This window comes from Heptranchias perlo, chromosome 31 (assembly GCF_035084215.1).
Source record: "Heptranchias perlo isolate sHepPer1 chromosome 31, sHepPer1.hap1, whole genome shotgun sequence".
NCBI lineage: Eukaryota > Metazoa > Chordata > Chondrichthyes > Hexanchiformes > Hexanchidae > Heptranchias > Heptranchias perlo.
In genome coordinates this window covers 26,729,451-26,745,345 of record NC_090355.1, presented here as the reverse complement: position 1 = coordinate 26,745,345, position 15,895 = coordinate 26,729,451, and the positions used below count along the sequence as shown (strand labels likewise).

The window sequence follows — 15,895 nt, the reverse complement described above, 5'->3', positions numbered from 1 at the left end:
CTGCAAGCAGACACTATTACAATCTGGTCTGGTATTATCTTGTTTATATAAAAAGTTAAACCAAAAAAATTCTTTCTGCCACATAATGTGAAGCCAAAAGGCAAAACTGGGTAGCAGTCGAAGAGTCAAATCGAATAGCTTAGAAGTAGGCACGAGAGTAACTTAAAATATGAAAGCTGCTATCTGGGAGTATGTTCAAGACGACAGCATACGCAAGGGGTTTGGGCGTTTGTATAAACTGCTCAAGCTGCGCTCTTGTGGTTTATGAAATCATCTGAATCCCTTGGGAACTCCTATCCATCTGTTCTCTATGCAACAGATAGAATTGGAGCCATGCAACAGCAGAAACGTGCCCAGTCCTGTACTGTATTTACATCGGTCACTTATCAACCACAGCAATTCAGCTCTAAGGAAGTTTCACAGACATATCAATACATTACAAATATATTCATGTATGTTAGCATTCATCAGTCTTTCCCGTTTCCTCTCACACAAAAGGCAACTCTTACCCAAACTTAGGTATAACATTCCTTTAACATACTTTTTAACACACACATGGAAGATTCTTGCTCATGTAAATACACCAACATTCTGACTGCAATTTTTTTTTTTAAAAAGAGTGCACATGCAGCGTTTACAGACCCTCCCCACCATGACATCTGTAAACAGCCAACGACGCAGCATAAAGTGATTTCAAATGAACTGCCATTTTCACCTGATGTTACAATCCATCTCTGTAACCCCACAGATCATATCATAAAACTTTAGGTCATAGATGGCCTGTGAAAGCCACATGAAATATCTTAAAACATTTGGAAGCATATTATTAATCACCTTTCTGCAAAAACTGTACAAATTCGGAAATTATTTTTGACCACGTCTATGTATGGGTCTCAAAAAAAACTTTTTTTTTTAAAATACCCATTTGTAAGGGAGGATAGTGACTAGCAGCTGCAGAAGCAGGGAGGGTACTGGTGCCTATTGAGACTGAGTAAGCAATGCAATGGAAGGAGCCTTGGGAAAAGTAGTGGCAGCCAGAACTCATTAGGATCATCTATTTCTATTTCACTGCACAAAAATAAAGATCAGATCTTTAAGCATTTCAAGGTTAATAAACTCCAGACTTGTTGGAGAACACTACACCTGTGGTTTATCGGTCTGCACCACAGATACTGCCGACTGAAAGATAAAATAAAAGTATGATCACAATAGACTCAAAACTCTCACCTGACTAGTTCTATCTGATTACACTGATGACATTTTACCAGACCACATTGTTTTTGCACACTCGTCTCAGAAAAATGATGTTGGCAACTAATATGCAACTCGGTGCCAGACAGTTAGACAAACAAGATGCAAAAACTCTCTGCCCCCAACCTACCTGGATGCAAAACAAACTAAGCCTACTATTTACAATATATATCAATGACTTGGATGAAGGAACAGAGTGTCTTGTGGCCAAATTTGCTGATACAAAGATAGGTGGAAAAGCGAGTTGCGATGAGGACACAAAGTATCTGCAAAGGGATATTGAAAGTTTAAGCGAATGCGGCAAAAATTTGGCAGATGGAGTCCAATGCGGGAAGTCATCCACTTTGGGAGGAAAAATAAAAAAGCAAAATATTATTTGAATGGAGAAATATTACAAAATGCTGCGGTACAGAGGGATCTGGGTGTCCTCGTACATGAAACACAAAAAGTCAACATACAGGTGCAGCAGGTATTCCGGAAGGCAAACGGAATATTGACCTTTATTTCTAGGGGGATGGAGTATAAAAGCAGGGAAGTCATGCTACAACTGTACAGGGTGCTGGTGAGACCACACCTGGAGTACTGCGTACAGTTCTGGTGCCCTTATTTAAGGAAGGACATACTTGCAATGGAGGCAGTTCAGAGAAGATTCACTAGGTTGATTCCGGGTATGGAAGGGTTGTCTTACAAGGAAAGAATGAACAGGTTGGGTCTATACTCATTGGAGTTTAGAAGAATGAGAGGAGATCTTATTGAAATATACAAGATTCTGAGGGGACTCGATAGGATCTTACCCCTCATGGGGGAACCTAAAACTAGGGGGCATAGTCTCAGAATAAGGGGTCGTCCGTTTAAGACCGAAATAAGGAGGCATTTCATTTCCCAGAGGGTTGTCAATCTTTGGAATTCTTTACCCCAAAAGCTGTGGAGGCTGAGTCATTGAATACATTCAAGGCTGAGTTAGACAAATTTTTGATCAGCAAGGGAGTCAAAGGATATGGGGAAAGGCTGGGAAAGTGGAGTTGAGGTAAAAATCAGATCAGCCATGATCTCATTAAATGGCGGAGCAGGCTCGAGGGGCCGAATGGCCTACTCCTGCTCCTATCTCTTATGGTCTTATGTGCCAAATGTCAGTTTTTATTGCCAATTTAGAAACACCTTCTCCCCCCAGATTTTTGAGTGTTTAAAAAAGGGGGAAAATCCGTGGGGAAATTCATTGAAAATCAGTGCAAAAAGCTTTTATTTTGAATTTCACCGAAACTCAAGAAAACAAGCAAGGGATGTAAAAAGGGTAAAGTTAAGCAACATGACAACCCACAATTATTTTACAATTCATGCACGTGTCTTTTATGGGGCTCACCATCAGACTACGACTTAACCCCTTGGAGTTTTTAAAAGAAATTTGAAGTGAAATTTCAGAACCGACTGTTTACCGTTGTAGCTCTAGCCAATTACCTGCCACTATGATTGTGAGATATTAAAAATTGTTGGATGTTATGCACTGGGGTACAGTTGCAATCTTGCTTTTAGTATATGCCGTGCTATGATCTGAGTGAGCCTTTGGTTGATGATTTCAGACTTCAGAGAGCTATCAGTGTGGTAATGGTCAGCACACTGCTGTCCATGCTCCATAACTAACTAGGAATGAAAGACTGACAATTGCTGTAGTATAAAAGAATATAATCCTCAGAGCACTACCTAAAGATGATCCAGGTCCGTTAAAAAAATGACTTTCAACAGTCTTCGTTTTTTTTCCTGCTGAAAATCAAGTCCAAAGATGCACGTCCATCACATCAATGACCTCAGCAGGGCACGCACAGCACACATGCATGCTGACATCACCGATGAAATTTATGCGCATCTCTGAACATGACCTTTAGCAAGTAAACAATGGGAAATTTCAGGGATTTATCCTCAAATTCGGGGATTTTTTAAAAATAAACTGATTCACCATGCAAAAAAATCTGGGAATTTAATCAGTGGAAAAGTGGTAAAAACTGACGTTAAATGTCCCTGCACATAAGCAGCTTTACAGTATGCAGTTTTACATTTGGCTTAGAACAGGCTGCGTAAGACTCGTACTTCAGGAACCTGGCAACACTAGTGCAATATAAAAACACCTTACAGACATTCAGATATATCAGTCTTTTGAAGAAGTTATGCAACAATGCCTCTTTCTCCACATACACCTTTCACCCAGTCCCATCTTTGCCAACTGTGTGAACTCTCAGAATTGCTACATGACAAGACACTAAATAAATGCAAGTACTTCTATTTTATCTTTTGTCGAGACTAAAACTGGATAGATGAAACTTTTTAAAAAAACTTTCTCAAACAGTTCAAAAGAAAATAGGATCTAAACAGTAGTGATATAACACAAGCTAAACAATAGGATATCTTATTCAATAGTCAACCATGATTAATTTATTTTCATACCTTTCAAGATTGGAATTTCAGTGGGTTAGAATGACCTGAGTCAAATTTATTTGGAGGGCAGCCTAAATTAAAAATGAAAACCTAAACTAAACCTGAACCCAAAATGCCCCAATTAGGTAATTTCAGGTTTGACTCAATTAGGTTGGTCTGTCCCTTTTAAAAAAAAAGGATTGCACACATGCCAATGAACCTTCTCTATATCCTGCCCATGGCTCTAATATTCTTCTTATAATGGGGTGCATCTAATAATCCAACTGTAGCCAAAACAATATCTTGTACAAATTCAACTTATTTTCCGCAATTTTATATTCAACGCCCCAATATATAAAATATAGAACCCCATTTGCCGTTATTATCTTTTCTATCGGCACTCCCACCATTAAAAATGTATGTATCTGCACTCTCATATCCCCATTTCTCCACCCTTAATAATCTTACTTTAGAATATACTTCCTTTTATTGTGTTTTCCCACAATGTACTACTTCACTCTGTCTCTAATTATATCTTTATAGAAAGAGCGAGAGATATTTCTGGTGACATTGCTTGCGTGGAATCAATGAATTCACTCAACAAAAAAAGTGAAATTTGTCCTCTAGCTATTCTTCAAGTAATTTTGAAAATCAACTGAACATTAAGTGCTAGAAGTTAAAGAATAATATTCCAACAATTCAGCTACTGAATGATACTGCTACATCCAAGAAAGTCGATACACTGCACAAGCTCAGGTTGCATAATCTGACATCAGCTAATATCAAATCTCTTCGCAGAAATATAAAATCCAAGCCCACATTTTGGGAGAGATTAAGGCCTTAAAAGTAAAAACTTTAAGAGACATGAAAATACACAAAAGACAACTCAATGAATAAATTTGATTGTGTTATTGCGCAATATGCTATTCTTTTCAAATTTATTTTGAGTAGACCTTTATTTTGGCATTAGAAATTTCAGTTAACAAGAAAAAAATGACTGAAAACATTTTTCAGGATGCATTTTGAGCAATTTGTCAGGTCAATATAAATTTGGACACAAATTTATCATGGAAAAAGTTGGCCCAATAATGTGATAAAAAGTACGGTTTTGCAAACAGTAAGTGCATGCAGACACAAGATTTTTAATAAGATATACCAGTGGATTTTGCATACAGTAACTCTATCGTCTCTTGACTGTCTTTATGATGCTGTCACTATCAGTCCTCTTCTGTGCCTCTCTATGTCCTCACCTGCCTACATCATCTTCTTCTTTCCGTTTAATGGGAGGTGGTGGTTGGCATGGCATAGAAAGGGGACACTGAAAGCGGCAGGCTGTATTTTCAGTCAAGGCTATGGGAAAAGCTACACCCTTCCGATTCCCTCTCCCATCACGTGTGCTTCCCCGCACTCTGTTTTCCCACAACGCCACCTTCCACTCACCCAGTCCAGCTCATCACTACCCTCTGAACTAGCCACTCTATCCTGTGTCCTCCCCATTCTCTTGCTCTACTGTCACTCACTTCACCCCTAATCTTCCACCTACTGGACCCCACTTAAACTTGCTCCCAAATGTGGATGATGAGAGTCCCTCAACTTGTTTCCCTCCTCTTTCCATTTCCCTCAGTGGCTATTTGCTTTCGAAATTCAACATTTAAAAAAAAATCAAATCAGAATGAGGAAAATCTATCTGCCCCTCTCGAGCATTTAATAAACAACTGGATGCTACAATGAAGGGTCTTTAGAATCTTTCGATGGGTTAAATGGCCTTCCTCATCTTCAATTACCTTGCTTGATCTTGTGATCCTTGCCCCTCCGTGTGCCTCATTTGTGCTCTCTCAAGTGTTAACAATTAGAATGTTTACATATTCCAATTGTTAACGAAGCAGGAGATAGGCTTTCTATTTCAAAATTCAACTCTTTTTTGTAAAATGAACTAAAATTACAAGGACAGACTCTGTTTAATATGCTTTTTGAAGTCGACAGAACACAAAATTTACAACAGGTGCGTAATTGGTCGTCATTTTTTTCAACACACACACACACACACACACACACACACACACTCTCTCTCTCTCTCTCTCTCTCTCTCTCTCAAAACAAACCTCAATATAAACTTTACCTGAAGCCTATCCTCTATTCTTCAAATAACTTTGAAACACAAACAAACAGAAACAAACAAACTGCAGGAAGCTAAAGAAAAATATCCCATCAATACAGCCAATTGAATGGTACTAATGCATCCTGGGAAAGTAGGTGCACTGCACAAGCTCAGACTGCACAATCCAAGTTCAGCTAACAGTGCCACTGCTGTGAGCAAAAAAAAAAGTTCCAGGCTTTTGGGAGAGACCTTTCCTAATAAAGGTCAATTTGCACATAGCAAGGTCTAACAGTTTAACGCTTCATCCGAAAGACGGCAACTCCGACAGTGCAGCACTCCCTCAGTACTGAACTGAGGTGTCAGCCTGGATTATGTGCTCAAGTCTCTGGAGTGGGGCTTGAAACCATAACCGTTGACATGGTTCACTGCACCATTCTCCTTCAACACCTCTCCTCCATTGTCCAGCTGGCTGGGACTTGTGGCTCGGTGTCAAATTTTGTTTGATAATGGTCCTGTGAAGCGTCTTGGGACATTTTACTACGTTAAAGGTGCTATATAAATGCAAGGCAGCGGCTCACCACCACCTTTTCAAGGGCAATTAGGGATGGGCAATAAAATGCTGGCCTTCCAGTGACGCTCACATCCCATGAATGAATTTTAAAAATGATGTGGAGATGCCGGTGATGGACTGGGGTTGACAATTGTAAACAATTTTACAACACCAAGTTATAGTCCAGCAATTTTATTTTAAATTCACAAGCTTTCGGAGGCTATCTCCTTCCTCAGGTGAACGATGTGAACGATTTCCACATCGTTCACCTGAGGAAGGAGGTAGCCTCCGAAAGCTTGTGAATTTAAAATAAAATTGCTGGACTATAACTTGGTGTTGTAAAATTGTTTACGAATTTTAAAAAGTTGTTGTTGACTCAAGAGGTGAGCGAGCTACCCACTAAGCCACGGCTGGCACTATAGCAACAATCAAGTATACATCGGACATGTTCTGTCTCAGATTCCAAAAGTACAAGTGCATAATGGCCAACCACAATGTCCTTCTATACTCTATCCAATGCTCAAAACAGTAGAGCAGTTATTTTTAAAAAACACATATTTTAGTCATGATCTATGATGCATTTGTGTTTGTTCAGTTTTAAACGAATGATTGTTTTTAAAACTAAATTAAGTCTCAGAAACAATTTGAACCAGTGCTTTTTTTCCCCCCACTAAAAATAAAGGGGCAAGTGTGCATCTGAAAGCCATCCTTTAGGGTTGGCTGCCAGAATATGCACAAATGCAGCCTGGGTGACGTACCTGTTAATTTTCAGTCTCCCCTGTGGCAAAGTGCTTGGTGTATATTTGTATCACTCCCCCATTCCCCTAACCTGCAAGTACAGTCAAAGCAGGGACTCCCCATGCAGGAAATCATTAGGCACAAACCCTCATCACATTGCTCTGAGGGATGATGCTAGTTCAATCCATCATACTTTACATGTATAATTTCAACGGTTTTCTAAAAAGGTACCTTGTTCACAAAAACAAAATTAAAGTGGCTGCAATATATAGATCAGACACTAAGTAGATTATTCAAACTGGAAAATTTCTTAACTCCTCCTACATTCAATGTTTGTATGCTTCCCCTCCCTCAAAAAGCATACCAACTCCCTCCACTGTTTAATTAAATGTTTTTATTTGAATTATATTTTTTGTTAATCCATTCCTCCCCCCACCCAAATAATCTCCTGAAGGTGCAGACTCTTGATAAGACAAAGTTCCAATAGCCCGCTGGTACTTCACCTTATCTTGATGCATAAGGCTTCAGCAGTCAGTGCCAACATGCTATTCAGTCCTGGAGGGTATCACAGCTGAACATGATGCTTTCTCACCATATGTCCAGGCACGTACATTTTTCAGCAGCAGTCACTGGACAGCAAAATAAAGGTTTGCTACACTAAGTTTATCATGCCAGAGTTGTTGATTTTTACAGCTTTCAAGGTCACCTTGAATTGAATAATAATCATGGGAGATTTTAATTACCCCCAAATAAACTGGCAAGAAGAGGTAGGGAAAGGGAAAAAGGGAATAGAGTTTTTACAGTGTGTACATGATTCCTTTCTTGCCCAGTATGTGAGAAGCCCGAGAGGAATCATTGTTGGATCGAGTAATGGGAAATGAACCGGAGTAGGTAAGAGAACTAAGCACAGGGGAAAATCTGGGCAATAGCGATCACAACATAACAAGGTTTAAAATAATGATTGAGAAAGATATAAGACAAAGACCAAAGTTTAACAGATTGGAAAAAAAGCTAATTTTGAAGGGATGAAAATGGAACTAGGAAAGGTAAATAGAAAAAAATGTTGACAAAGAGATAGAACAGCAATGGGAAATATTTAAAACGGTGATCAATAAGAGTTCAGGAGAAAGATATTCCTCTAAAAAACAAGAACAAACTAGCCAATAATGAAACACCATGGATGAATAAAGAGATAAGGGCAAAATTGAAATTAACAAAAGGCATACTCTAAGTACATTTACGATAAAGGAGAGGATAACAAAAGGGATTACGAAGAGGATAGAAAGGATGTCAAAAAAACAATTAGGAAAGCAAAGAGAAACTACTAAATTAAATTATCAAAGAATATAAGTAGTAAAGTATTCTACAGATACATAAATAAAAGAAAAATCAGGATCGGGATAAGGCCATTAAGAGACGCACACGATAAACTCACAGGTAAAGACAGCAAAATGGCAGAATTATTAAATAATTATTTTGCCTCAGTATTTACCAGGGAGACTAACAAGGTGGGTATGACATTAGAAGAAGAGATCAAAAAAGATATAAAGACACTTAACATAGAAAGGGGTAGATAATTGATAAACTAATCAAACTTACAGAAGATAAAATCCCTGATCCAGGTGGATTGCATCCGCGCATATTAAAAGAAGTTAGGGAAGAGATAGCAGAGGCACTATTACATATATATAAACATTCATTACAAAGAGGAATAGTGCCAGAGGACTGGCGGACAGCTAATGTTATTCCTTATTTAAATAGGGAGATAGAACAAGTTAAGGGAACTATAGACCAGTTAGCTCAACATCGATGGCAGGCAAGATAAAGGAATCTTTACTCAAAGGTGCAATCGAAAAACATCCAGAAACTGAAAATATAATGAAGAGTAGTCAGCACGAATTTCAAAAGAGAAAGTTATGCTTGACCAACCTTACCGAATTCTTTGAAGAATTAACAGAAAGAGTAGACAAGGGTAATGCAGTAGATGTAATATATTTGGATTTTCAAAAGGCCTTCAATAAGGTACCACATAGTAGACTCATGACTAAGGTCAGAGCATGTGGAGTTAGTAGACAGGTTGCAGCATGGATAGCAAGCTGGCTACAAAACAGAGAGTAGGGGCTAAGGGTAGCTACTCAGACTGGCAAAAGGTGGGAAGTGGTGTTCCACAGGCATCGGTGCTGGGACCGCTGTTGTGCACAATTTACATCAACGATTTGGACTCTGGAATTTTAAGTACAATTTCAAAATTTGCAGACAACACCAAATTGGAAGGTGTAGTTAATACAAAGGAAGAATGCGTCAAAATGCAAGAAGACATTAATAAACTTGCAGAATGGGCATGTAATTGGCAAATAATTTTCAATAAAGATCAGTGTGTGATGGTGCATTTTGGTAGGAAGAATAAAGAGGCCACATATTACTTGGAAAGTAAGAGTCCAAATGGGGTAGAGAAGCAAAGGGATCTCGGGGTATAGATACACATCACTAAGAGTAGCGACACAGATTAATAAGGCCATAAAAAAGGCAAACTAAGAACTTGGGTTCATTTCTAGAGGAATAGAATTGAAAAGCAGAGAAGTTAAGTAAAACTTGTATAGAACCTTGGTCAGACCACACTTGGAGTACTGTGCACAGTTCTGGTCTCCATATTATAAAAAAGGATATAGAGGCATTGGAGAAGGTGCAAAAAAGATTCACAAAGATGATACCAGATCTGAGAACATATTTATCAGGAAAGACTAAACAGGTTGGGGCTCTTTTCGCTAAAAAAGAGAAGGCTGGGGGCGGGTGACATGCAGCTGGTTGTGTATTGTTGTCTAGCCAGGAGAGAAACAAATCTCTGCACCAGCATCTGACAGTCCCATCGGTAAACATTAACAAGATTTTCAAAAAAGTTTAAAAGTTCCTAGAAGAGACTCAGGTTAATTTTCATTGTCTGAGTGACCTTTCATATCAAAATGCTTTGGAACTGTACTTGGTAATTGGATACAATAGCTTGATGGAAGACTACTCTCTATTCTACTCTAACTTTGCTGTGATTTTACAGTCTATTCCAAGTTGAATCCAAAGTCAAATCATCTACTTTCTAACAACCTGTTGGGTAAACAGGAGTTCAGATGCACACACTTCACTCTGATTGCATACATTCTGCAGCTGATCCTCATAGCCTTGCATGGTGTTCAGCGGGATTTAGGTGTCCTTCGTATGCGAAACACAAAGTTAACATGCAGATACAGCAAGCAATTAAGAAGGCAAATAGTATGTTGGCCTTTATTGTAAGGGAGTTGAAGTACAAGAGTAAGGAAGTCTTGCTGCAATTGTACAGGGCTTTGGTGAGATCACACCTGAAGTACTGTGTATAGTTTTGGTCTCCTTACCTAAGGAGACCAAAGGTTCACTAGATTGATTCCTGGGATGAGAGGGTTGTCCTATGAGGAGAGATTGAGTAGAATGGGCCTATACTCTCTGGAGTTTAGAAGAATGAGAGGTGATCTCATTGAAACATATAGATTCTGAGGGCTTAACAGGGTAGATGCTGATGGGCTGTTTCCCCTAGCTGGAGAGTCTAGAACCAGGGAGCATAGTCTCAGGAGACCACACCTGGAGTACTGTGTGCAGTTTTGGTGTCCTTCCTAAGGAAGGATATACTTGCCTTAGAGGCAGAGCAATGAAGGTTCATTAGATTGATTCCTGGATGAGAGGGTTGTCCTATGAAGAAAGATTGAATAGAATGGGCCGATACTCTCTGGAGTTTAGAAGAATGAGAGGTGATCTCATTGAAACCTATAAGATTCTAAGAGGGCTTGACAGGTGCTGAGACATTTACAGGATATTTCCCCTCGCTGGAGTGTCCAGAACTAGGGAATATAGTCTCAGGATAAGGGGTTGGACAGTTAGGACTGAGATGAGGAGGAATTTCTTCACTCAGAGGGTCGTGAACATTTGGAATTCTCTACCCGAGGGCTGTGGATGCTCAGTCGTTGAGTATATTCAAGACTGAGATCAATAGATTTTTGGACTCTAAGGGAATCAATGGTTATGAGGATCAGGCGGGAAAGTGAAGTTGAGGTCGAAGATTTGCCATGATCTTAATGAATTGCGGAGCAGGCTCGTATGGCCTCCACCCGCTCCTTTCTTACGTTCTTATTGTGTTTGACAAGTTTTTATAAAAGGTGCCTTGCAATTTGTGCAGGTGTGTTTTATAGAATTATCTGAAATATTCTGAATCAATATGGTCACATTCACATATAGCATCTGATGTCAACATGCAAAATTCATGCCAGTACAAGCTGCCTCACAGCTCCTTTCCCCCTCCCTCTTCTTTGCCACAGCCCTCACCTCCCCTAGCCATCCTTTCTCCCTCACATCCACCCCAACATCACCTCCCCGCCCCTTCATCCGCCCCTTTTCATCACCTCCCCACTCCTTCATCCACCCCTTTTCATCACCTCCCCGCCCCTTCATCCGCCCCTTTTCATCACCTCCCCGCCCCTTCATCCGCCCCTTTTCATCACCTCCCCGCCCCTTCATCCGCCCCTTTTCATCACCTCCCCGCTCCTTCATCCGCCCCTTTTCATCACCTCCCCGCCCCTTCATCCGCCCCTTTTCATCACCTCCCCGCTCCTTCATCCGCCCCTTTTCATCACCTCCCCACCCCTTCATCCACCCCTTTTCATCACCTCCCCGCTCCTTCATCCGCCCCTTTTCATCCGCCCCTTTTCATCACCTCCCCGCTCCTTCATCCGCCCCTTTTCATCACCTCCCCGCCCCTTCATCCGCCCCTTTTCATCACCTCCCCACCCCTTCATCCGCCCCTTTTCATCACCTCCCCACCCCTTCATCCGCCCCTTTTCATCACCTCCCCGCTCCTTCATCCGCCCCTTTTCATCACCTCCCCGCCCCTTCATCCGCCCCTTTTCATCACCTCCCCGCCCCTTCATCCGCCCCTTTTCATCACCTCCCCGCTCCTTCATCCGCCCCTTTTCATCACCTCCCCACCCCTTCATCCGCCCCTTTTCATCACCTCCCCGCTCCTTCATCCGCCCCTTTTCATCACCTCCCCACCCCTTCATCCGCCCCTTTTCATCACCTCCCCGCTCCTTCATCCACCCATTTTCATCACCTCCCCGCCCCTTCATCCGCCCCTTTTCATCACCTCCCCGCTCCTTCATCCACCCATTTTCATCACCTCCCCGCCCCTTCATCCGCCCCTTTTCATCACCTCCCCGCTCCTTCATCCACCCATTTTCATCACCTCCCCGCTCCTTCATCCACCCATTTTCATCACCTCCCCGCTCCTTCATCCACCCATTTTCATCACCTCCCCACTCCATCATCCTCCAAACCCTCATCCCCTTTTCATCCTCCCCCCACCCCTTTTCACCACCTCCCCCACTCCTTCATCCACCCCTTTTCACCACCTCCCCCACTCCTTCATCCACCCCTTCTCCCACCTCTCCTCCCTCTCAAATGCTTCCTTCACCATTGTACGCTCACGTGCCCACTTTACCTTGCGGGCCTCATCCTTCATGTCGCTCCCGCGCCCACCCTCAGCCCCCTCACAGCTTCAATTCCACCCCCCCGGGCCCGAACCAAACATTGAGCCGCCGTTCACGCCACAATCTTCCGCTCAACATGCAGTGAATCAGGCCCCGCCCGAGTACTTACCATGTTCAGTGATGGCTCTCCTGCACCTGTTAAACTTCTAACTAAAGTTTCGATTCCAGCACAGACTCCGCCCCCGGAAATGACGCCATCGAACCAACCGCACGCTGGAGGAGGTTTTTTTTAAAACTCGACGGTGCGCGCACAGGGACAGAAAGAGCCGATGGCGAAACTCAGGCCAATCTTCAAAATGTACATCTTCACACTTCTCTTCACTTTTCACCCCACTAGCCCTCACGCCTGCCACATCATCTGCCACCATCCATCTACCCTATTATTACCTAAATACATCGTGAAAAGCTGTTGAGGCTGGGGGTCAATTGAAAATTTCAAAACTGGGACTGATAGATTTTTGTTGGACAAGGGTATTAAGGATGATGGAACTAAAGTGGGTAGATGTGTATATGGACTTTCAAAAGGCATTTGTTAAAGTGCTGCATAATAAGCTTGTCATTAAGATTGAAGCCCATGGAATAAAAGGGGCAATAGCAGCATGGATACAGAATTGGCTAAGTGACAGGAAACAGAGAGTAGTGGTGAAAGGTTGTTTTTCAGAGGGAGGTATACAGTGGTGTTCCCCAGAGGTCGGTACTAGGACCACTGCTTTTTTTGATATATATTAATGACTTGGAATTGGGTGTACAGGGCACAATTTCCAAATTTGCAGATGACACAAAACTTGGAAGTGTAGTGAACAGTGAGGAGGATAGTGATAGACTTCAAGAGGATATAGACAGGCTGGTGGCATGGGCGGACACGTGGCAGATGAAATTTAACACAGAAAACTGCGAGGTGATACATTTCGGTAGGAAGAATGAGGAGAGGCAATATAAACTAAAGGGCACAATTCTAAAAGGGGTACAAGAACAGGGAGATCTGGGGGTATATGTACACAAATCATTGAAGGTGGCAGGGCAGGTTGAGAAAGCAGTTAAAAAAGCATACAGGATCCTGGGCTTTATAAATAGAAGCTAGAGTACAAAAGCAAAGAAGTCATGATGAACCTTTATAAAACACTGGTTCGGCCACAACTGGAGTATTGTGTCCAGTTCTGGGCACCGCACTTTAGGAAAGATGTGAAGACCTTAGAAAGGGTGCAGAAGAGATTAATTAGAATGATTCCGGGGATGAGGTACTTTAGTTACGTGGATAGACTGGAGAACCTGGGGTTGTTCTCCTTGGAGCGGAGAATGTTGAGAGGAGATTTGATAGAGGTATTCAAAATCATTAAGGGTCTAGACAGAGTAGATAGAAACTGTTGCCATTGGAGGAAGGGTCAAGAACCAGAGGACATAGATTTATGGTGATTGGCAAAAGAACCAAAGGTGACATGAGGAAAAACTTTTTTACACAGTGAGTGGTTAGGATCTGGAATGCACTGCCTGAGGGGGTGGTGAAGGCAGATTCAATCATGGCCTTCAAAAGGGAATTGGATAAGTACTTGAAAGGAAATAATTTGCAGGGCTACGGGGATAGGGCAGGGGAGTGGAGCTATCGGGATTGCTCTTGCGTAGAGCTGGCAGGAACTCAATGGGCTAAATGGCCTCCTTCCGTGCTGTAACCTTTCTATGATTCTAGATGGAGTTAAGATACAGATCAGCCATGATCTAATTGAATGGCAGAAGAGACTCGAGGGGTTGAATGGCCTACTGCTGTTCCTATGTTCCTGCGGCATCAACCCTTCTCCTTGATTTCTGGAGGGACTGTTCTCTTCACCATAGAATCTTACAGCACAGAAGGAGTCCATTCAGCCCATCATGCCGACGCTGGCTCTTTGAAAGAGCTGTCCAATTTAATCCCAGCTTTTTCCCCACAACACTGCAAATTAGTCCTCTTCAAGTACATGTCCAATTGCCTTTTGAAAGTTCCTATGGAATCTGCTTCCATCACTCTTTCAGGTAGTGCATTCCAGATCTGAACAACCCTCTGTGTGAAAAATATTCTCCTCATTTCCCCTCTAGTTCTGTTGCCACTTTAAATCTATGACCTCTGGTTACCGACCTGTTTGCCAGAGGAAACAGGTTCTCCTACTTGCTCTATCAAAACCCTTCATAATTTTGAATACCTCTATTAGGTCTCCCCTTAACCTTCTCCGCTCTAAGGCGAACAATCCCAGCTTCTCCAATCTCTCCACATAACTGAAATCCCTCATCCCTGGTATCAACCTGGTAAACCTCCTCTGTACCTTCTGCAAGGCCTTGACATTCTTCCTAAAGTGTTATGCCCAGAATTGTACACAATACTCCATTAATTCATTAGGCATCGCCTGCATTTATTGCCCATCTCTAGTTGCCCTGTAAAGCCAAGTGACTTGCTAGTCCACTTCAGAGAGCAGTTAAGAATCAACCATGTTGGCTAAACCGGTTAAGAACAGCAGGTTTGCTTCTCTAAAGGACATTCGTGAATCAGATGTTTTTCTTAGCGACAATTAGACAGCTCCATGGTCATTTTTATTGATACTAGCTTTCTACTTCTAAATTTTTAAAATTGAATTCAAATTCTCAAACTGCTATGGTGCAATTTGAATTTACATTCACTGGATTATTATTCCAGGCCTCTGGATTACTAGTCCAGTAATATAACCACTACACCACCATACCCACCACCAAATGAATTGAGGTTAATTAATTCATAAAAAGAAAGTATTCTATTTCTGCACAGGAACAAGATTGTTTATTTCTTTCTGAAAAGTACTTTAACCTTACGTTCCAAAGAAGAATTCAAAGGTTGTGGTTGTCTGACTGGTTTGTTTAATCAACTATTGTGAATTGTTTTCAAACTTCTAAGTTTATTGGATTGTTCAATATCTCACCTATACTGCTTGCTTCTGCAAAAATTCGATTTGCGAGAGCGAGATCACCAGGTATATATGTATTTAGCAGTGAGGGAAGCGGGGGTGGTAGAGGGCAGAGACAAGATAACAGGGCTTTGTGCAGCCAGGCAGGGAAGGTTGGGGTCAGAATGTTTAAGTGAGAAGGGGAGCGAAGGAATAATGCACAAGCACAGTATTAGCCTGGTGCTAGTCCTAAGCTTGGAGAAGGGTTTTGACTCTCCCTCTAAAACTCCTGTGATTGTTGTTTGGCCTACAATGTGCAGTGATTGTGCCTCACAGGAGGCAAGGGTTTTATATATTTTTTTCCAAACTTCAAAGTAGATGCTGGAGTCAGACTGCCTTCAGGAAAACA

General features: G+C 41.7%; 1 protein-coding gene across 3 annotated transcripts in view; it reads right to left on the bottom strand.

The window, feature by feature from the left end:
* Window positions 1-12,787, bottom strand: part of setx (senataxin) — a 63,607-nt gene extending 50,820 nt beyond the window's left edge. For all 3 annotated transcript variants that reach the window (XR_010958140.1, XM_067969786.1, XM_067969785.1), the window contains exon 1: window positions 12,714-12,787. The gene's annotated coding sequence lies outside the window, so the exon portion shown is untranslated. The remainder of the gene's footprint in view (window positions 1-12,713) is intronic.
* Between the last annotated feature and the right edge of the window lie 3,108 nt (window positions 12,788-15,895).